Below are 16,229 nucleotides of genomic sequence, written 5' to 3'. Positions count from 1 at the left end.
GTCAACACTCTTCAGAGGAATTTAATACAATCCAGTCTCCACATAATAATAACCACACTGTCTGGGATACAGCCCCAAATAGCCAACAAATAAAAACAAGGAAATTGTGACCTAGACTCAATAATAGCAACAATCAATGCAGACCAAACCCAAAATTACTCAAATATTAAATTTAGGAGGCAAGAGTATTAGAGCAGCTATTAAACAATGGTCAATGAGGTAGGAGAAAATATGCTCAAAACACAAGCAAGATAGAAAATCTCAGCAGAAAAATAGAAACTATAAAAAAATCAAATAGAAATTCTAAAACTGAAAAGTAGGGGCACCTGGGTGGCTCAGTCGTTAAGCATCTGCCTTCAGCCCAGGGCATGATCCCAGGGTCCTGGGATTGAGCCCCACATCAGGCTCCTCCGCTGGGAGCCTTCTTCTTCCTCTCCCATTCCCCCTGCTTGTGTTCCCTCTCTTGCTGGCTGTCTCTCTCTGTGTCAAATAAATAAATAAAATCTTTAAAAAAATAAAAATAAAAAATAAAATAAAATAAAACTGAAAAGTAGAATACTTGAAGTAAAACATTTGCTGGATGGAGCAGAATAGAGATAACAGAGGAAAGAGTCAGTGAACTTGGAGATAGATCAATAGAATTACTCTAAAAAATAGGGGGGCACCTGGGTGGCTCTGTCAGTTGAATGTCCAATTCTTGGTTTTGGCTCAGGTCACGATCTCATGGGTCATGGGATTGAGTCCTGAGTCAAGGTCTGCACTCTGCAGGGAGTCTGCTTGAGATTCTCTCCCTCTGCCCCTGCTCAGGCGCTCTCTCTCTCTCTCTCTCTTAAATAAATAAATAAATAAATAAATAAATAAATAAATAAATAAATAAATATTCTTTAAAAATAGGAAGGAAAAGGGAGGGAAAGAAGGAGGGAGGTAGAAAAGAAAAAGGAAAAGGAAAGGAAAATTAGAGGACAGAAGCTCAGAGACCTGAAAGACAATATCAAAACATATCAAAACATCTAATAAATTTATAATTAAAGTCCCAGGAGACTTTAGGTCCCAGGGTCCCGGCATCAAGCTCCCCATCAGGTTCCTTGCTCAGCGGGAGTCTGCTTCTCCCTCTGCCTCTGCCCCTCCCCCTTCTCATGCTCTCTCTCTCTCTCTGACAAATAAATAAATAAATAAAATCTTTTAAAAAAGTGACTTTTGATGAGCAGAAGTTTTTGTTTTTGGTGAAGTCTAATTTATCATTTTCCAAGTCAGTTGACTGCTTTTGTGTCCTGTCTAAAAAAATGTTGCTTATCTCTGAGCGCAATGCAGGACTCCACCCCAGGACACTGGGATCATGACCTGAGCTGAAGGCAGATGCTTAACTGAGCCACCCAGACATCCCAAAAGTCACTGTTAAGGAAAAAGAATAGATAAGCCACAAACAAGGAGAAAATTAGATTTATTTATAAGGGTACTCTTTATAAAAATGTGATCAGAGTATAGGGAAACCAAAAGAGATAGTGCCAGAACAGAGCTGGTAACAGGAGAGGGCAAGCAGAGGTTACCGGAACCCAGAAGGATAGAATCATGTACAAAAAAGTCACCTTTAGAGGAGCTGTGATCTCCAGAATACAGATCAGTGATCTTTAGTCAAGGAACACAGCCAGCTTGGGGCAGTCCCATAGGTTCAGACCCAGGGGAATAAGCAGCCTAACATTACTCTCCTCCATCTCTCCCATCTTTCACTAGGGCTCACCCTTGACTGAATCCAACCAGAAGCCAAGGGCAGGGAAGCTGGTTGATATAGTCATAGGAGACACCGTAGGGGTCCCAACCCATCACCTTGGCATTTATATTCCCATATGATTTTTGGTAAAATCACATTTTCACATTTTGATTATATGATTACACAGGACTTGTCAGCAGGACCATTCCAGATGTCGCTGTAGACACATGGTCAGATCTCTGCCAACTCTCAGCTTCCCAGCTCCTTCAGCTCTCACACTACCCATCATAAGTTTAGGGATCCCAGAAAGCACAGTCTTGGACAGCACATTCATGGTGCCTGACAGACTTCTCTCTGAGAAAGGTCAGCCTAACTTTCATACCTACAGCCTACTGTGGAAGATTTCCCTACCTCTCATCACCATGCTTTTTAACACTTCATGTTATCTGCCAGGGTAGAGTGGACCAGCCAGATATCTGTACATTTACCAGTGATGTTTGACAGAGATTTTGAAATTGTAACTGACTGACTGAACCAAAATTTGAGTATGAGATAAAGTAGAAGAGTCAGGTAACTGGTAGTATTTGGACTAGAAAGCAGCTAAGTCACCAGTATAATAGAGCACTAGAATAGGGTTAGATTCTAGTTTCTGAGGAGATTAAAGCAATCAGATTTGCTAAATCTCAACTGTCTCTTGAAACAATTTTCAATTTTTCAAGAGGCCTGCTAAGGCTTTGTGCTATATCCCAATAAACCTGAAGAAACCTTAACAGATCTCAGTTCCTTGCAAACTTAATATACCATGAACCAATCTCAAGGGCCAGGGGCATTATTAGAGCTAATATATCAATGTTCTACACCTGAAGTTAGAGGTGGGTTAAGCTTTTATAAAACTATCTGACTTCCCAAAGATATGGGGGTTATGAAGAATGGGATTGTGGAGAATGGATGCTTGGAAGCAACACATATGTCCACTACCTAGCCTAAATGGCCACCCAAAGATATGCTTCTTCCACTGGTTTATGGAGCCCTGGCATTTGGCTTTAGGACTTCATAGACCATTCCAAATATTTCAGACATATTTTACTAAGCTTTGGTAGGCCACTCCAAAGGGGAAGATGGGTTTATCCCAGGACTTCTCTCTCCACTAAACTGAAATAAAATCTGTAATCGGCCATCTTCTTCCTGCCTCCTACTAAAATACACACCACACACATATTATTAAAGGTATTTCATTCTTGCATGGGTCAAAATCCACACAGAAAAGATGCTTCTTGGGGCGCCAGGGTGGTCAGTCAGTTAAGCATCCGATCCCTGGTTTCAGATCAGATCATGATCTGAGGGTCGTGAGATTGAGACTCATGTCAGGCTTCATGCTCAAAGGGAAGTCTGCTTGACATTCTTTCTTTCCCTATCCCTCTGCCTCTCCCTCCTCTCTCTCTCTCTCTCAAATAAATAAAAAAAAAATTTTTTTAAGAAAAAGATGCTTCATGCAATAACCCTGGAGTTTCTCTAATAGAGCAGTTAAGGGTTTTGAGCATTTTAATGAGGGACCAATTAGATATATTCATCTCTATTTCATACCTATCTTGTTTCCCATTATTCCTCTCCCACCTGCAGGCCCACAAGCTATCTAGAAAAAAGCAAGCTTATAGAACTCAAACTTGACAAGCTGATAAGCCAATGGAACATGGGATACAAACAATTTTGATTTATTCCTTTATATACAAATAAAAAAGTTAAGAAGACACCTTGAAACAGAATAAATAAAGAATACGTTTTTAAAAATTAGGCAAGCAGGTGATTTGGGCTGTTGGCATAGTATCCTTGATTACAGACTTTTAAACCAAAGGCTTCTACTGATTCACAAGAAAAGACTGTCTTATAATTTGCTTAAATTTATATGTGTTTCAACAAATTAAATACCCTTTTGCAAAATAATGAACTTCAACCCATACCTTCCACCATATATCAAAATTACCTCAAAATGGATTATAGACTTAAATGTAAAATAAAAAATTATAAAATTTCTGGAAGAAAACATGGGGGAGGGGCACCTGGGTGGCTCAGTCTGTTAAACATCTGCCTTTGGCTCAGGTCATGATCCTGGGGTCCCGGGATCAAGCCCCAGGCATTCCAAATCCATCTGGCTTCCTGCTCAGCAGGGAGTCTTCTTCTCCCTCCACCCACCCCCTGCCCTCATGCTCTCTCTCTCAAATAAATAAATAAAATCTTAAAAACAAAAAAGGAAAACATAGGAGAAAATATTTGTGACTTTTGGTTAGGCAAAGATTTTTTGGATATGATATCAAAAGCACAATCCATAAAAGAATAAATTGAACTTCACCAAAATAAAAAACTTCTGCTATTCAAAAGACAGTTAAAAGTGTCGAACAGACAAGCTACAGACTGGGAAAAAATATTTGCAAATCTTATATATCTGGTAAAGCACTTGTATTCAGAATATACAATTGATCTTTGGACAACATGAGTTTGAACTGCACTGGTCCACTTTAGACATGGATTTTTTTTTTCAATAAATACAGTATAGCACTATAATGTATTTTCCCTTCCTCAAGATTTTCTTAGTAACATCTTTTCTCTAGCTTATGTTAATGTAAGAATGCAGTATATAATACTTAAACAAAATATGTGTTAAATCAATTGTTTATGTTAAGGGTAAGGTTTCCAGTCAATAGTAGGCTATTAGTTAAGTCTTGGGGGAGTCAAAAGTTATAAGTAGATTTTTTACTATGTGGGGGGAGGTCATTGCCCCTAACTCCCATGTTGCTCAAGGGTCAACTGTTCAAATAAATCTCAAAATAACACATCTTAAAAATAGGCAGAGAAAATGAAGAGACATTTCACCAAAGAAGATATAGGAATGGTAGGTAAGCACATGAAAAGATGCTCAACAGTATTAGTCAATAGGAAAATGCAAATTAAAACCAGAGTGAGACACCACTTCGCATCTGTTAGAATGGCTAAAATTAAAACTATTGACCACACTAAGTGTTGTTGAGGATGTGGAGGAATTAGAAGAGACCCCTCGTGGGAATGTAAAATAGTACAAAACTTTGGGGAAAGTTTGGCAGTTTCTTATAAAGTTAACTATATACCTACCATATATTCTAGTCACTCTGTTCTTGTTTATTTATTCAAGAGAAAGGAAAGTATATGTCCACACAAAGACTTTTCCACAAGTGTTCATAGCAGCTTTATTTGTAATCACTAAAAACTGGAAACAACACAAAGGTCCATTAATAGGTGAATAAATAAATGAATTGTGGTATACCAATATAATAAAATACTATTCAGTGATAAAAACGAATGGACTATTGATACATGAAGCAATCTGAGTAATTAAAATAATTATGATGAATAAGTCAGGCCCCCAAAAAGAGTACATCACATATGAGTTCATTTATATAAAACTATAGAAAATGGAAACTAGGCTATAGTGATAGAAATTGGATCAGTGGTTGACTGACTGTGGGGGTTTGGAAGGTAGGGAGGACATGAGGGATGAATCACAAAGGGGCACAAGAGGGGGCTTTTGGGGATATGACTATGTTCTTCATCTTGATTGTAGTGAACAGTCGACATACGTTAAAACATCCAATTGTACGATTCATATGTGTTTAATTCTTTGCATGTCAATTATATTTCAATAAAATGCTAAATAAATAATAAATAAATAAATATTTAGCACATACATTAAAATTGGAATAATACAGAGAAGACCAGCATGGCCCCTGCACAATGACATGCAAATTCAAGAAGAATTCCATATTAATAAATATGTACATAAGTGACATTTAAATGTGTTTGTTGAAAATAACCAGCCACGTTGTTGTCATTTGACAATACTTGCTGAATGCTTCTATGCACTGAACTACAAGAAAAGGTATGAGGTGTAACCCCTATACTCTAAAGGCTTTCCAAGTCGTTGGTAAGTTCTCATTTTGAACTTGTGGGGTCGGAGCTGTTTGTGGGACATATGGTATATATTTAGGATCTAGAAGGCTAGAGCCAAGGACAAGGTATGAGCTGAAGGCATAGATACTGGTGTCGGGATACACAGAGCAAATTAAATACCTTACGTGGGAGAGGAGTCTAGAAATAGATAATAAACAGAGGAGTGTAAAGACTGAGGACAGGCCACTGGGGGCATCAAACATTAGATGCACCAGTGTGGGATGGAAGGGGGTGATGGAGCTGGGATGAGAACTCAGAGTGATGGCACAGAGGAGCCAAACCTTCTCAAACAGAAGGCGGTGTCCTAGGACTCAAGAAGGCCATGGATAAGGAATGAGCAGTGTCAACTGAATTTGGCAAATAGGAGGTCTCTTGGTGACAGCACTGTGGGTGTCATCACAGGGAGGAAGCCAGACACCAGGGTGCTGATATTCTTGCATTGTGCTTTGGTTATTGTAAAGGAGGCAGAAAAGAAGCAGTTTTAGACATTCTGGATCATTCCTTCTCAGATAAGCTACCATACACTGGAGCACTGAAAAGATGACGTCTGAGTCTAGTTTTTACCACTCTACTCTTTTGTTTCCCCAGATAAATACAATCATACTCTCCTAATTTTGATCAGAATTCTTGGCAGGCACCACCTCATTATTCTTTTTCTCCTTCACTCAAGCCCTTCATTCAAACGCCTTATTTCTTTCTAGCTCCATCTCTCTCCTTCAAGCTGCATCTCCACCCCCTCCTCCCCTCACCATCTTCAGGCATTTTGAAATCTGGGCCAGAGCTGCTGGTGGGTGGGGATGGTAGTGTCAGATCAGATTGTAGTGTCAGATTGTAGCCTACAGAGTTTCATCACCAGACTGTGGGAAGCCAAATGTAGGTTATCTTCCAGATGAGAACTACAGTTTCTCATGAAATCTTCATAGGCCTTGACATCTTTTACGTCTCTGAAATCTTCACTACCAATGCAGTTCGCTCTTTAGAATAATGACCAACCTGGCCCCCCACCCCAAGATGGCCCTTCTCTGTTCATAGCAACCAAGCACTTGACTGCTATCTCTAGACCATCTGCTATCCTGCTTGTGGCTTATTGGCAAAAGGCAATGTTGGGTGGGAGACTTTAGAATTTGGATTGAAGTGGCTTTTTCAGAGAAGTAGGCTTCAAGTAGTGTTGCTACTTTGTCTCTTATGTCCTAGTCCTAGTAACTGTGCTTCTTCCTTCTTCTCCACCTTGTACTAGAATTCTTAAAACAAAATCCCCATCTCTGCTTCCTTCCTATTCCTTAGCACTTGGCTTTTTGGCTGGCTCTATCAGACAAGAATTTCAGTTGGTACCAAAGTAGTGAATAATGGTGGCTTAAACAGGATAAAAGTTTTTCTCTCGTGTAAAAAACATCCAGATAGTCCAGTAATGTTATGATGGTTCTTCAGTGATCAGGGACTAAGATTCTGTCTTTCTTTCTAGAACAACATCCTTAACATTGTTTGTATTTGCAAGGTTGCCTCAGGGCCAAATCGTCTGTTGAAGTGCCAGCCATCACTGTTGTCACTGTTGGAAATAGCAGGAAAAAGAGGTAAGGGGGTGAGGGGTGGGAGGCACATGGCACCTCTTTGTCCACTTTTTACAGAATTTTCCAGAAAGTTCTACCTAGCCACTGCTGCTTATATTTCATTGGCTAGAAATTAGTTACCTGGCTAAATCTTACTATGCAAACCAAATAAAACAAAGGTTATAAGTAAGAGGGAAAGAATGGATTTTGGATACACAATCTGAAGTCTCCGACATAATTGCTCAGTTTAGGAACTTTTGCCATTCATTCCCCGTCCTTCTCTGGTCCAGTGTCCTATCTTATCTCCCTGGCCCTAATATCTGCTGATGGACTTCTATAAATCTGACTGCCTGCTGCTTACCTACTTGGGTCTCCAAATTTTGTCTGTCTCTAGAGTTTCTATTGCTATATATATAATTGTTTAAATTATTTGATTAGTCCTATTTGGTCTTCCATGCTGTTGACACCAGGCTTGGACTTCTTGTCTATGAATTCCTGGTGAGCAGTATTTTCCAGTATTGCCAAAGATGCTTGAAGTTCCCTCAGGGAGGGGAACACGAACGTATTGCCCAAGAGCAAATGCGGAAAGGGTGATGACAATCATCATGTCAGACAGGAACGCACATCTGGTCTGAGGCAAGCAGATCCTTACCCTGTGTGAACTACGGCATCTTCCTCTTCTCCTTGTCTAATCAGTCCTCATGTCTGGGATATGCCCCCGCATCCAAGGCCTTCATTCTCAGTTTGGTAACTAGATTGCTACCTTCCAAAATTTCTCCTCATTGTGGCCTACTTGACTCAGAATCATTTCTGGCTGTAATTTCTTCAGTCTTGGACTTCATCTTAGAAATTACATTTTCTTGACTTTCCCCTTCACCTGAGCTGTCAGACACCCATTCTCAATAATAGCATCTCCAGGCTCTACCCCGAGAATGGTGATAAACAAGTTTTCTGGAACAGGCTCATATTGGCTTGAGAGAGCCAATTGTTAAATTTGAAATATATTAAAAATAAAGTAAATATAAATACATAACGTGGTTGAACTGTTGACAGCTTGAAACTGGCTGCGGTAGGAATATTTACAACATGGAAATTGGCAAATGCTACCAACTAGGGCCCTTTTTTCCCCTAAAAGGTGGTTTACTAGTGCACTATTGCTTGTTTCTCCCCATAATTGTCCCTTGTGCATACGTGCATGTGCACACACACACACACACACACACACACTCAGTGGACAGTTCTAATTCCAGACCTTCACCTTTTCAGTCTACCTTAGCCTCCAGTGGCAGATAACCTTTTAATCCTTCCCTACATCCAGAGACACAACATTTGACTCCTACCTTAAAACAAACACTTTTGACATTCGATGATCAAATATATGTTTTGGAAATACATTCTAGACCCTAAATAGACTTATCCAAAGCTCCTGACCACACTAGTTGAGAACTGCTAATATAGCACATCTGTCTGTCTGCAGAACACATACAACCATCTGCAGGAATCATCTGTGGGGGGAAACCTACACACTTAAGATGGCATTTCAGTAGAGGGATTCATGGATCAGCATCAGAGATGGCTCACCACAGAATATTAACTTCTGTGAACTTAATACTTGGAGGAAGAGAGCCAATTAATTATTATAGGTATTTCAGAAAGCCTTGTGCAAACTGTGCAATGAAAAGCTTCATGAGCCAACCAAAATTATCGAGTTGCTTTGCCTTTGACAAGAATTCTGTAAGTTCGGGTACTGCTGTTACCTCATCATGTTCGGGAACCTTGTGATATGTACCTTTGATTAATAACAATAAAAAATGAATCATTACTTATCATTACAGTATTTTAGTAAATAAAACCATTCAGAACATGGAAAGAAAAATAATAGAAGGATGATGGAGGGCTAGGGACCACTCGACTATGAATTTTTTAAGAGTGTGCCAATTTTTTACTTTAAAAGAGCTAATGTTTATAACCATGTAGAGGTTGCTAATATGGTGACTAGAAGCACAGGCTTTGGAGACAGACTGCCTGGTTTGTGTTAGAGCTTTGTTACTTACTAGCACTACGATTTAGGGCAAGTTACTTAATCTCTCTGTACCTCAGTTTTCTCACCTGTGAAACAGAAAAAAAAGCACCTACCTTACATGATCACTGTAAAACCAAAATGAAATACCCCCATAAGGTGCTTATAATGGTGTCTGGTATGTAGCAAATAACTAATAAATATTTGCTCTCATTTTTATTATTAATGCTATTTTCAGAGCACTTATGATGTGTCAGGAACTATGCTACATGCTTTAGACTCAATCTTTTGCAACAATACGACGTAAAAATTAAACCCATTTTGTGAGTAAGAAAACAGACCTTCAGTGAAATGATGTAACTTTGCCAAGTTCTCCTGGCTGGTAAGTGAAAGAGGTTGGCTCGGTGTAGTTTTGGAGTTCCCATTTAAATGAAAGAAAGGTGTAAAACCCATCCAAACGGCCCTGATATTTAGTATTCTATTGGGAAATTCTTCCTTCATACTCAGCCCAACCTTTGCATGCTGTAGCATAAACTATCCTTGTTCTGTCTTCAGCAGAGACAGAAAAACTCATCAACATCCCTGTGTCTCCACTCCAAGACCTTAAATTTCCCTTCTGACTTGTTTTCTCCACATTTTAAAAATACACAGCTTCCAAAGGCCTTCTTCATGAGCTCTATTTATTAACCATAGAATAATTTCCACAGAAGTATTTCCACTTTCTCTAACTGTAATTTTAAAATTAGACTTTAAATCCTAAGTTCCTTATTAATGTAAGTAGGGTGCAGTAACTTTTGGCTGAACTTGCTTTGTTTATGAAGCAGCTGGGTGTAAGGATGCTCTTCCCCTGGTTTAGACTTTCTTGTCCCACCTTCTTATCTGGAAATTGCTGTCCACGAGGTGTCACAACATACTTAATAAGAATTCAAAAATTTTCAAGTTTTCATGTCATTTTGTTTCATGGGGATAAGTCTAGATTCTTACATACAGTTATGCAATCAGGAAGACATTTGGGGTGGGGGAGGAAGACATTTAAATAGCGTATGGATTGGTATTCTTTAAGAGATGAATATTACGTCATTGTCACTCATTCATTCATTCTCCCTGTCTGGGTCAGGCGCTGTGCTAGACACCAGGAACTGGAGACAACAGTCTCTGCTCACAGGGAGTGTGTAAGTCTCATCAGGGAGATAAATGTGCAATTACCTAATTACAAGGATAGAGCAAAGCACAGAAATCAACAGGAACGTGGAAGAGAGGGGCAGGGAAGACACCCTCAAATGTGGAGATAGTGGGGTCTGATAAAAATCCTGGAGACTAATCAGAGACCCAGGCTCTACACCCATGTTTTCAATTTACTTCATTATTATGCCATCCATTATGGTTGAATTGTATCCCCTCCCATAAAAACATATGTTGGAGCCCTACCCCCCAGGGCCCCAGAATGTGACCTTACTCCGAGATGTTGTCGTTAAAGTGAGGTCATTGGGGTGGACTCTAATTCAAAAGAGAGGAATTTGGATACAAAGACAGAGGCGCAGGACAGGAAGACAATGTGAAGAGACATAGGGAGAAGTCAGCCGTCTACAAGCCAAGGACCACATCCTTCTCTCCCAGCCCTCAGAAGTAAGCAACTCTGCTGATACCATGATCTAGGACTTCTCCCCTCCAGAACTGTGAGACAATAAATTCTGTTATTTAAGCCCCTGACCCAGTCTGTGGTACTGGGTTATGGCGGCCCTAGCAGACTAACAGAGCACTGGGCTGTCACAAGCATACCCCACATCTTGGCTCCACTCTGGGCAAGGCACTCAGAACACAACCTACCAGGAAGCTGCCTGAATCTGCTTTCGGCTCATTTGTATGCTGTGACTCAGAGGAATCTTGAGTTTTCTTTAAATAGCGACTTTGAATCCACAAGATTCCTTTATCCCCGTAGTGTGGATACCACCCGTGGGCCTTTGTTTATAAGGTAAGTAATATACAATAACATGGGGAATTTTAGAGTATAAGCAATAGCCAATAGGTTAAACTTTACAGTAAGTAACAGAGCAATGTGGCACTAAAGATTAGTGGTTAATAAACATACAAAAGATGTTCTATCTCACATGTAATCAGATTTGTGATAACAGCACTCTCGGTAAATGGAAGATGTTAGTACACATCTAGAACAAACAGACACAGGCATCCAGAGTGATTCACCTGTAGCGCACGCGCGGGTGGCGTTGATCCTCCCGTTGGCACAACTAAGGTTGAATGAACCTGGAATTATCTTCCTAGAACGCGCAGCGACGTGTAACCTTCAAAACCAAAAACCAAAACACCCACTTCCATTAGGTATATTCATTTCAGGCAACAGCTTCTGAGGGGAGGTTTTTAACCTAAAAAGATCTAAAGCCTTGAAAAGATAACCTAATATTTAGCTCCTGAATAGACTAAGCAAGTTCAGCCAAAGGATATTATTTGGGGGTTTTTTGTTTTGTTTCCAAAATGTTTTGCCCTCAGGCCGGCAGGGTTACCCTTTCTTTTCTCACCCCAAGTCTTCCTCTTTCCTGGAAAATTTTCAAGCAGAACCCTGGTTCCAGGTCATAACGGCTCCATCTGCTGCCACTGGAACTCGGAGGGAGTGACTCATTCCTGTGCGTTTGCCTCGGCAAGCCTTCAACAAGCCTTTGTTCCTCTGCCCGGCCGTCCCTCAACCCCTCGGCCTTGGCCTGTGGCCACAATGGGCTTTTCTTTCCGTCTTGCTTGATTTATGTCCTTCTACTTTAAAAAAAAGTATAATTATGAAAATGATATGCATAAGGGAAAAAAAAGAAGTGTATAAAGTTAAAAATGGAAGCTTCTCATTCCAAGGGTTATCAGTATCAACAGTGTGCATATCCTTCAAGATACATAGATTTCTGCCTCCTTGTCCCCTTTTTAGAGTGCATTCTGTACATACTGTTCTGACTTGCTCTTATCGCTCAAAAATATGTCAGCAGATATATATCTCCCTCATTTTTAACAGTTATTATTCCTCAGTGTCTAGGTATTACATTTATTTAACCATCCCTCTACTCATGAACGTTGAGGTGTGGTCCCGTTTTTTTGGCTCTTACAAATGGTAGTATAATAGACATACAACATAAATGTATTTTTCACACTTGGTGTTTCTGTAGGACAAAGTACTTGCAATGGAAATGCATGGTCAAAGTATACATGCATATTTAATATTTAGAGATGCTGCAAATTGCTTTCCAGAATTTTTATCAACTTACACTCCAGTCAGTTGAGTATGCAAGTTGTTACTTCTTATACACACTCATGAACACTTGATATTAAGACATTTTTTTTTGCCAAACCGATAAGTAAAAAAATGCTTTCTTGTTTTTATTTACACTCTGATTATTAGTGAGATTGAGTATGTTTTCATATGCTTATTAGCACATATTCCTTCTTTTGAGAATTACTTCTCCATATCCTGTGTCCATTTTTTTATTTTGCTGCTTCTTTTTCCTATTGATTTGGAGAAGCTATTTGTTGTTTTGCATATTAACCTCTTCCTGTTGGTTATTTATGTTGCATATATTTTCTCCCATTCGGTAACATTATTTATGGTACCCTTCACTGAACAGAAATTTTTTTTTTTGTACTCAAATCTGCTTAATATTTCTATTAGTTTCTAGGGTTTTTATCATGATTTTTCTAACTAGTATGACAAAGATAACCAATATTGTGAGTCTGCTATATTTTCTTTCAGTCATTTATATTTTTCTTTGCTTACATTATTAATCCATCTGGAATTTTTTCTGGAATATGGAATAAGATAATGTATTAGTTATGCTTAGCTCAACAGGTCTTTTTACTCAGATAGCAATTCCCTGTGGGTGGTCAGCAAGTAGCTACCATAGAGTGACTCAGAGACTCAGGCTCCTTTCATCTTTACTCTCCTCTCCGTAAGTAGTAGTCAGCAACTGACCACCCAGGGCACATCAACCCACTGCCTGTTTTTGTAAATAGAGTTTTATTAGAACACAGCCATGTCCATTTGTATGCATAGAGTCTGTGGCTGCTTTCCTATAAAACAGCAGAGTTGAGTAGTTGCGATAGAGACTTTACGACCCACAAAGCCTAAAATGTTTACTATATGGCCCTTTATAGAAAATGTTTGCTGACTCTTGCTCTAGAGACCCAGACTCCTGAGTTTCCACATGGCAGATTAAAAAGAGAGCTCATGTAGCCGATTTTCCATGGGTGGGGGCCAGGCAGCGGAGTATAAAACTTTCCCTTACATTCCATTGGTCAGAATTCAGTCACGTGGCCTCACCTAACTAGGCAGGAGGCTGGGAAATGTGAATTAGTTGTGCCCCCAGGATGGAATTATTAGCCAATCTCTGCCACAGTGTACCCTGCAATGATTTGTTTCTTTCTTCCTCTCTATTTTTAATCAGAATAGACTAGTTTATACCGCAGAAACATTACAACTCCTAAATCTCAGTAGCTTGGAACAACAAGGTTGACCTTCTTGCTGGTACTACATATCCAGCAAGGGTGAGCAGGGGTGGCATTGCTCATTGTCGTTGCACTTTCCAATCCAATGGAGAAGCCACCACCGGGCACCTCGCTGGTGCAAGGAGAAAAAAAGGGGAGAGTGTGGTGATGCATGAAGCCCTTAACTTCTGCCCAGAACTGATACTCACCATTTCTAAGCAAGTTGCAGGGCTACACTGTACTTCAGTAGGATGGAGAAGTGCAGTCCTACCATGTGCTTCAAAAGAAGCAGGGCTAGAATATTTGTGGACTGCCCTAATACAGGTCACATTCACACACAAAGAACACATTCATCTCCTCCCTGAGGGATATCACCCAGATTCCACTCAGTCACTCCACCTAGTCAAAGTCAAGAATCTCTAGAGGCGCCTGGGTGGCTCAGTCAGTTAAGCGTCTGCCTTCGGCTCAGGTCATGATCCCAGGGTGCTGGGATCGAGCCCTGCGGCAGGCTACCTGCTCAGTGGGGAGCCTGCTTCTCCCTCTCCCTCTGCCTGATGCTCCCCCTACTTGTGTTCTCTCTCTCTCTCTCTCTCTCACTCTCTCTCTCTCTCTCTCTCTCGATCAAATAAATAAATAAATAAAATCTTCCAAAAAAAATAAATAAAAAGGTCAAGGATCTCTAAATGATGACTCTCCAGGAGGTCTGAATAATGGTTTGGAGCCTAGTAGTCTAGTGGTCTTAGATTAAAGCCTAGCAACTAAAATCACTCTCTGTCCCCACTACTTATTCAGATGCCAAAATTGTAATAGAGACAACAACCAATCATGGCCTCTAACAGCCTTCTGGGATCTGAGCCGCTTGCATGAGCGTGAACCCTTCTCTGAATGCCCAGAGAATCAGGAGCCCAGCACAATCTAGGGGGTGGAATATGGCATTTTGCTGAAATCAATATTGCAGGGAAGGAGTCAGCCTCATTGAAGAATAGGTCAGTGTTGCCCCCCACTTATAATTAAATACATTGGATAAAGGGTTTGGGTGACAATATGGAGGAAAGCGTATTAAAAATACCTTTGCAGAAATATTAGAATATATAAACTAACATACTTTGTTCATCCCTCAGAGAACATTTATTCTTATGATTCTTGCTTGTTTTCTTAAGAAAAGACCGTCACTGTTCTAGTTAATTTAGATAACAGTAAAAGAGATTCGTGGATTATAATTATAGAGAATTATTATTATTATTACTTTGAACCATAGCATCATAATCCCCAGATCAAAATTTCAAAAAATATAATTTTTCAAATAAATTTTCAATATCTGGTGCAAACACTGCTACAGAGTTTTCCATATTCTATTTCTTTCAACTTTTATATCTCCATACAGTTATAGAAATGTAATTCATATGTTTTTAAAATCATTTATGCTTAACTCATTAAAATACTGCTTTGGAAGTTAACTGATGTGCAAAAAGTTTTTACATACTTTTCATTAAGCATTTAAAACCCTCTCTCCGAGAAACAGAAGAAGTTTTCATTTTTTCCAGAGTAAATAATTATTTTCTTTAGTGACTTTATAATTGTCTTTCCATGGGCTAGGCCATTCCCAGGAGAAGATTAATTTTAGTCTAGTTTATGGTACATTGACCACTACTGTACTCCTATCCTCCTTTTGTTTTTTTCATCAACTCAGTGCTTTAACATTTTGCTCTCGATACACATCCAGTTATTCTTACAGCTACTACCTACTTGCTGAGAAATAGCCCTCAAATGCAAAGGCCATCTATGGGCTTCTGAAAACTCTTCCCACTGGTCATATTCAGTTCTTGAAAGCAATTTTCTTTCTGATGTTACTAAACAAGTTAGATTTCGGAAGAGTATGAAGTGGTAGAGGAAAGGAATGAAGACTGAGTTCAATGTTATTTCCAACGCCTTCCCAGGAAAACAATAATTTATTAGTCATTTTGGAATTGTAATTATGGAGATAATCCCCCAATTAAATGATTTTATTTTGCCACAGAACCTAAAATGTACATTAAATTTAAGTCTAATTGCTACAAGTTCTCTTTTACACCTAAATTTAATAAGCAATGGGATGTTTAGTCTTCATATTTCTATGTAATATGGCTTCCGGAAGCAAGTGTTCCTATATGCAGCATTGGTGGGGCCAGACTGTACAGGTTCAAATCCTCACTCCACCGTTTGCCCCCTAAATAACTTGGGCAAGTTATTTAACTTCTCCATGCCTCAGTTTCTTTATCTGGAAAAAAAAAGGACAAAAATCGTACCTACCTGATAGGATTGTTTGAAGATTAAGTGAGTTAACACTTATGAAGCACTTACAAATGTTTAAATTATGTGATCAATACACAAATTCAGTGTAACAAGAACAGCCACCACAAGTCACTAAGAAAATGAGTTTCTTTACTTTTAGCTCCTCATTTATTGTGGCTGTGCTTTGTCAACAGCGGCACATAATGTTAGCAGATTTGAACTTTACCAGAAA

The 16,229-nt window shown here is 39.4% G+C and overlaps 1 pseudogene; it reads left to right on the top strand.

Moving 5' to 3' along the window:
- The first annotated feature begins 5,409 nt into the window (after positions 1-5,409).
- LOC121100023 lies at positions 5,410-5,505 on the top strand (annotated as a pseudogene).
- The last annotated feature ends 10,724 nt before the right edge of the window (positions 5,506-16,229 follow it).

This window comes from Ursus maritimus, unplaced genomic scaffold (assembly GCF_017311325.1).
Source record: "Ursus maritimus isolate PB19 unplaced genomic scaffold, ASM1731132v1 scaffold_1, whole genome shotgun sequence".
Lineage (NCBI taxonomy): Eukaryota > Metazoa > Chordata > Mammalia > Carnivora > Ursidae > Ursus > Ursus maritimus.
The sequence above is the reverse complement of the archived record's forward strand: the minus strand, read 5'-3'. Positions and strand labels throughout refer to the sequence as shown.